Below are 7,896 nucleotides of genomic sequence, written 5' to 3'. Positions count from 1 at the left end.
GATCTCAAGGATCCCGGGCAGTGCTTACACCTAGACTTGGTAACCAAAATTGAATAAGTGCAGTGTGGAAGGGCCAGCATCAGTATGCCAGAGTTCAGAGGGTTCTTAAGAGGATCCCAAGGCAGTACATATACTGGAGGGGGCAAAACTTATTGACTTCGGAGTAGAGTGAAAGTGCTTGACACAAGTTGAAAGGGTTTTAATGAAAAACTGTATTGAAAAGGAAGTTTGTTTGAAAGTGATTTAGTAAATAAAAGCAAACTAGAAACATGATGAACTGAAACAATAAAAGAATCATATTGTTGTTGGAACTTTAAATTGAAACTAGAACATACCAATAAAGAGGTCAGTAAGCAAAGTGAAAGAGCAGGATAACACAATGGTTAGCCTTGGCTTGCAGCTGGCTAAGTTAGAGTAGTAGCAAGTAGCACAAAAGAGAGCAGAAAATTTTAAGTGTGAGAGAGGGAGTTTTGAACCAAGAGTGTTCATCTGTTGTGTTAATGAAAGACTAAGGTATTTATAGTTTGAAAGCAGGTAGCAAATAAGTTAAAAAATCAAAGTTCATCAGTAATTGTGGAACTCAGAATCAGTCAGTTAGGAAATCAAGGTAAGTATCCCCTTAAGTTATGGGAATTACTCAAACAGTAAGAACAAATGATAAGTAAGGAAAGAAATTAGTGTATGACTAATAAAGAAAGATTCAAATTCAGTAAGCATCGGGTAGACAATCAGGGCTAAATTCAGAAAACTCTCATTAAGTAAATAGCTCAGTAAGAATAAAGTACCACAACAAACAAGGTAGGCAAATCAATTAATTTAACTAGATATGGTAGAAATTTAGGGTTTAAAAGAAGATCTTTCAATCAAACCATAAAATAAGGAATCTAGAATCAATCAAGAGGAAATCATGATTCAATACTCAACATATAAATAGAGTAAGAGCAACCAGACCTAGCAAACATGTAGGTTCAACAGTATCGATAGAAAGAGGCAAGTCTTGAACAATCAAGATGAACATAGTCATATAGAGGTAGTATAAGTTAGGATAAGAACTTAGTAAGAACATATTCGAAGCAAGACAACCACAGAAACTTAAACAAGAATCGAATAGTCATGCTAACACACAGAACCAAACAAAGACAATCTAGAAAAATTAGGGCTTTTAACATAGGCGAGTTGAAAAAGCAGTAAAATCATAGAATCAGTTGAAATATGCAAGGGATAGAAGTTTAAACATAAAGAATCGATTTAAACAAAGTGTAGAAGAAGTTCCGAAAAACCCTAACTTTAGAAGAATGTGAAAACAACTTGATATCGATGATTCTTGTAAAAGAGATTCAAGAATAGTGAAATCATCAAGGAAAAGACTCAAATCATTTAAAGATCGTACAAATCTACGAGTTGTAAGCAAAAATAAGTAGAGATGAAAGAACCTGTTGTCACGACCCAAAATCCACCAAGAGTCGTGATGGCGCTGGATACCGCTGTCAGGCAAGGCAACCATCAATACTTAATTAAATTCTCATTTTGAAAATTTTGAAATCATGATTTTTCTTGAATTTAAGAGTAAAAGATGGATTTACAGAATAAATACTAATGTTTTTAACAATTTCAATACTGAATAACCCATAATCATCCCAGAACCCGGTGTCACAAGTGCATGAGAAGTTTTTAAGAAACAATGTAAAACAATGACTGTCCGGAATACAAATTGGATAGAGAAGAAAATACAGTATAGTACTCTGAAGGAGACTCTGCTGGCTGCGGGTCGTCTCGAGAGGTGCAGCTCACCTAAGTCTCCGTATCAACCATGCCGCTACGCCCAACTAGGCCACTAGACATACATGTGCCTGTGCAACAAAAATGCACAGCAAGTATAGTATGAGTACAAAAATAACGTGTACCCAGTAAGTATCCCGTCTAACCTCGAAGAAGTAGTGATGAGAGGTCGACTTCGACACTTACTAGTGGTCCAATAATAATGTATTAATAATGTGAATAATCATGGATTTATTAGAAACGGCAGTAAACTCAAGTAAATCAAGAAAACAAGTAAACAATCCTTTTTATATTAGGAAGTCTCCAAATTCATATTCCATTGTTTATCAATTTATCTCGAACCAGGGAGGCAATATCAATTTTTGTAAATCTCAAGCAAGAATTACAAGCATGCGCAAATCATGTCGAGGTCGTACGGCCCGATGCAACATAAATGTAAAATATGCACTGCCGAGGGTCGAACAACACAAACCATAAATGCATCTATTGCCCCTCTCGCGAATCATACGTGCGACGCGGTCAAATATAAATAATAGAGTTACCCCGCTCGCGAATTATACATGCGACACAGGTACTTATAGATACACACTTTTAAACAGTCAATTAAGAATTCATTAGGAAATATTTATCCAAGCAAAAGCCAATTCTCTTTTAACAATTTAAAAAAATGAAGTTTAATCCTTTTTTAGAAATTCTTTTACTAATTCGATATGATTTAAGCAATTTAGGTTGTCAATAAGATTACAAATAGTTCAGGTATAGCATGCTTTTGGGTCCTAGACTACTCGGACTTAAGCACAATAGTAGCTATGCACGGACTCTCGTCACCTCATGCGTACGTAGCCCCCACAAATAGAAGCAAATAACCAATTATTTCACCTATGGGGACAATTCCCTCTTATAAGGTTAGAAAGGAGACTTACCTCGCTTCGAAGTTCCATAGCCGGCTCCCAAGCCTTTCAAATAACTCGACCGATGCCCAACGCTCCAAAACTCACTGTTTTTATTAACATTCACAAGCTTTTAATCCTCCTCCGACATCGTAACATTGAGTAAAATGCTCATACTCCACCAACAAATTGATATCTACAATTAGAATCCCAATTACAATCAAAATATGACTCAAAAATATTTATCAATATCCATCTATGGCTCACAAGTTGGCTACAAGCCTCCGGCTCAAATCATCTAATAGGTTAACTCACTAGCACATTCAACTCTACTCTTATCATTTAATACCCATTTGAAGTTATCAATGATACTACATTAATTCTCCAACACTGCCAAATTACTGTTCATCGTTTTCCTTAACCAACATTTCCAAAACATTCAATTTGGTGATTACTTAGTTGAACACTTCCAACTAAGCTAGAAAATGATTCCATAGGTTCACTGCATCCTTTAATTTCATTTCTAAGAACACTATTTATCTTTTCCTCATTTTCTCAAGAACACTATTCATGCTATGAACTAGGGATTATGAAATCAATTATCCGACCATAACAACTTGAAACAAATATTAGAATTACTCTCACCGACTCATAAGAAATGAGCTTTAAGCATTAGAATTACCTTCTTGAAGCTTTTCCTTAAAAATCCAATGTTTGGAAAATTTGGTGTTCTTGAACAACTTGGAAGATTTCTAGGGATTTCAAATATTGAATGATGTTAATACTAGTGTTAATAGGATGTTATTAACTTAAAATATCCAAAAACTACTCACCTTGTATTCTTAAGTAGTCCCCAAGGTCGAATCCACCGTGAAAGAACAAATCCCTAGCTCAAGAAAGCCCCCAAAAATGGTTGTTGCCCGACTGCCTTATATAGGCATAGGTGCTTCATCGAGTTGTACCTTGCGCTATACAGGTTGTACCTCATATTATAAGTTTTTCCCTGTTGGACACCTTTTACTAAAACGTCCATAACTCCTTGTAGAAATATACAAATGATGTACGGTTTAAAGAATTAGAAACTAGACTTGAAGATCTTTCATTTGATAGGTTTTCCACTATATAACTTCTTATATATTTTGAGATATAAGCTTCCAAAGTTGGCTCCACACATCAGAAATTTTTGGCAAAACTGCTTTACCGGCCTTTATTCAATCGATCATAACTTTCTGTACAAATATTTAAATGATGAATGGTTTATCTTTATGAAAACTATAATGCAAGGGCTACAACTTTCAAGTTTTAAATTTTTTTAAATTCCTTATAGATTGCAAGATATAAGCTCCCAAATTTAGCTCTGCGGTTGCACCAATGCTGTCCAAAAACAGCTTCTGCAGCAGAAAAATGCAGCAGCTCCTATTGTCCGAAATCAATTCCGTTAACCTTCCAAAATCCGCCCGAGGTCCTAGGGACCTTAACCAATTATACCAACATATCCTAAAATATAATACAAACTTAATCGAGTTTTCAAACCACATCAAACAACGTCAAAACTACGAATCGCGCTTCGAATCGAATTATGAGTTTTCAAATCTTCCAACTTTTATATTTTGTGCCGAAACATATCAAATCAATTCGGAATGACTTCAAATTTTGTACACAAGTCACATTCGACATTACAGACCTACTCCAACTTCCGGAATTGGAATCCGACCCCGATATTAAAAAGTCCACTCTCGGTCAAACTTCTCAAATATCTTCAAATTTTTAACTTTCGCCAAATGACTCCAAAATGACCTACGGACCTCCAAATCCACTTTCGATCGCGCTCACAATACCAGAATCACCACACAGAGCTATTCCCAGACTCGGAATCCCCAACGGACATCGATAGCATTGAAATGCACTTCATTCCAAATTTATGAAATTCTTCTAAAATGCTAACTTCCACAATAAGTGTTGAAACACTCCCGGTTCATCCAAAATCCGATCCAAACATATGCCCAAGTCCGAAATCATCTTACGAACCTGCTGGAACCTTGAAATCCCGATTCTAGGATCATCTACTCAAAAATCCAATCTTAGTCAATTCTTTCAACTTAAAGCTTCCGAAATGAGAATTCACTTTCCAAATCAACTCCGAACTTCCCGGAATTCGATTCCGACCATGCGTACAAGTAATAATACTTGAAGTGAAGCTTCTCCTAGCCTCAAACTGTCGAACGACGCGCTAGAGCTCAAAACAACCTGTCGGGTCATTACATTCTCTCCCACTTAAACATACGTTCGTCCTCGAACGTGTTGTGAACTGCAGTGAAGTTGTCCGAAATCACTGTTTAACACCTCGTGCACCTACCCGTGCTACCACAACTCAGTCGAGCACATTAGCTTGATCAAATCTAAAGATATCCTTTTTTATTTAGGCAAATGACCTTAGAGCCCAGTTTCGACATCTGAAATTCTCTACCAGGCATGCTTCCAATATATGAACATCGTATCAATTACTAGATGATGTACCATACTATAACTGCATGCCTTTGTTGAATTCTCACCTTGCGCCACATCATTCACAGAACCACAATAACATTATCTGATCCTAATAGCCGAAATTCCATGAATCTGATGCTCCCAATGCATCTCATGACCTATATACCTCTTGTACCGACCTTTGCATGCCCGCCACGATGGAAGAGATGTGTAGAATTTCATAACCAACTACCGAGTCAACAAATCCTTGAGTCTATACTCCTGACAAGAACTATTACCTCTAAACCGAATAATGATCTTTGCTCTTTAATATACTTCATATAACCCGATTGCACCGATCCTAGATCCAATAATCTCGTCTATCCCAGTATGAGTTGCTCAGGTAACAATCATCGCAGACATGACCAAAAGTCTCATATGATGCCACAATGTGCCAATAAGCTACAAACTTGAATGCGATACATAAGGAAAATGAACTCTGGAAGGGACTACTCGACTCACGCTGCTAATATGGACTTTCCTCATAAAATGGAAAACAAAACACACAAAAATTAGAATACAGAAAACTGTACTCAACATCATACTATTGCGGCGTGCAACCTGATCCAAATAACATGCCCGTGGTGGCGTGCCACCCATTCCACACATAAAATTCACATAAAGAGATACACACCGAGCTAAATTGCTCATTACTTACAAAATACCAAATATCAGTCACAAGTACACTAAGTGCATAATACCATCCCTGGGGAAACTAATAGCATCATAAGCTACAAAACTCAAGCATAACTGAGGTGCGATATATAACCTGAGTCATAGGAGCCATCCTGCTAACATAACACCATCGCTACGCGGAACCTCACACATAAGAAATTTTTCAAACCGATTCACAACTCACATGGCACCATATAGTACTACATGAAATAGCCGACGGCAAAATAACATCCCATGTTGGAATACTCCTCCATAAAGAGTGCTATGCTGAAACGAACGCATTCGGCTTGATATAAATCCCATATTCATATTTGAGTCCACCCACAGACCTCAAGCCAATTCTGACCGTCCGCACTAGGCTAATAACCTTCATGGGTCCATAATAACCTCCTTTTTCTCATAACACAAGAAAAACTATCGTAACCGGAGAAACCTCCACCATTCATTACCTAATAAACTGAGTGCCCTCCAGGCATAAATTCTTAAATTAATGATATTACCAAAATCTCCATACTTGGTTTCAACCTTTAATCAATTAAGTGACTACATGTCATACTTATACAATCTTACCGTGGAACACGCTCCCACGCCTTCGGCACTAGGAAATAGGTCTACCCATCCATACTACCAGCCATACTAATATTGTAAAGAATAACAAGGATCCACCAATCAGAACACAAAACTTCTTACACATGATGCCGATCTCAGGCGGCGCTAAAGACTATGGCGCCCCCTTTTCCCCTCTTCGTGGAGAGAGGTCGGGGTTTTGACATTCCATAGGGTGTAGTGACTCATTTCCTTTTAGGAATTGGGTATTTGAAGAGTCGCCACCTAACGGATTATGGTATGTTAAGACACCTAGAGTGATTAACTCTTAGGTTGGTCTACATTACCAGAGATTAGGGTAAGGGCTCGAGATAACCTCGAGGGGAAGGTGTTAGGCACCCATATTGGTCCACAACTCTGGGTCCCGACCAAACTTATATTTACAAATTAGTCCATACAAATAGTTGAATCAAATAAGTACAACACGTTTGAACAAGTCAAGTAGTGAAATAAAGGTTGAACAAATTATAAGGGAAAGTGTTAAACAAGGAGAAAGTTTGGGGTAAAGGGGGGGGGGTCTTAGGTTGTTTATCCTATAGGATCACCCCACACAATGTCCATTAAACACTCCTCATTGAGGGGCTACACGTGACATTAATGTGTAGTCATCATATCTCATGTGTACCCTTCTCGTCCCCTTATTGGTCATGCAAAGCGAGTGTTGGTTACTGATTCCTATTATGTGTTGCTACCTATTCCTTCCTAATAGACTAGGAGGGAGTTAGGACCTCTACATATAGGCAGTTCTAGACATACCCCTAAGGCTTTAAAGGAAAAAATCTATGGCGACAGTAAAAGAAAAGCATTTAGGACTTTCACACAAGTGGAGCAATTAAAGTCTCATTGTTTCCTCCGTAAATAATCATACATGCAGCACGACTCAGCCACAAGAAAGGTCTTTAGTAATCAGAGTCCTAAAGCAGAATTTCTAAGTGATTATGCAAGAATAAACTACTTTCAAATACAGAAGTCACAACCTATTAGTTGCCTAGGATCTCTTTTAAAAACACATTAGAATTCAAAAATGTTGAGTGACAGAAACAACTTCAGAGAAGTGCATGTTTTGAAAATGCCCTAAGGCTTGCGTATATGCAGGACTAATATTTATGTTAATGCAGAAACAAAACAAGTTCAGAAATAGTCCCTTTTTAAACCTATAGGCATGATATCTAGTGAGATTATAGCAGTTTTGAAAGGACTAATTTTAGAAAAGTTATTGCTTAATAATGCCAGTTTTGAGAAGTAAACTAGGCGACGCATGATTGATCTATTGAGCTAATTAGAATTACCCGACAAAATTGCGAGTTAGATCCCTATAGACATGATATCTAGGCGTATTACTGATTTTAGTCAATTTGCAGTAGCATGTAAAAGACTTACTCAATCGGAATTACATCCTATAGGCATGATATCTATACTT

The sequence above is a fragment of the Nicotiana tabacum genome, chromosome 11 (genome assembly GCF_000715075.1).
Source record: "Nicotiana tabacum cultivar K326 chromosome 11, ASM71507v2, whole genome shotgun sequence".
Lineage (NCBI taxonomy): Eukaryota > Viridiplantae > Streptophyta > Magnoliopsida > Solanales > Solanaceae > Nicotiana > Nicotiana tabacum.
The sequence above is the reverse complement of the archived record's forward strand: the minus strand, read 5'-3'. Positions refer to the sequence as shown.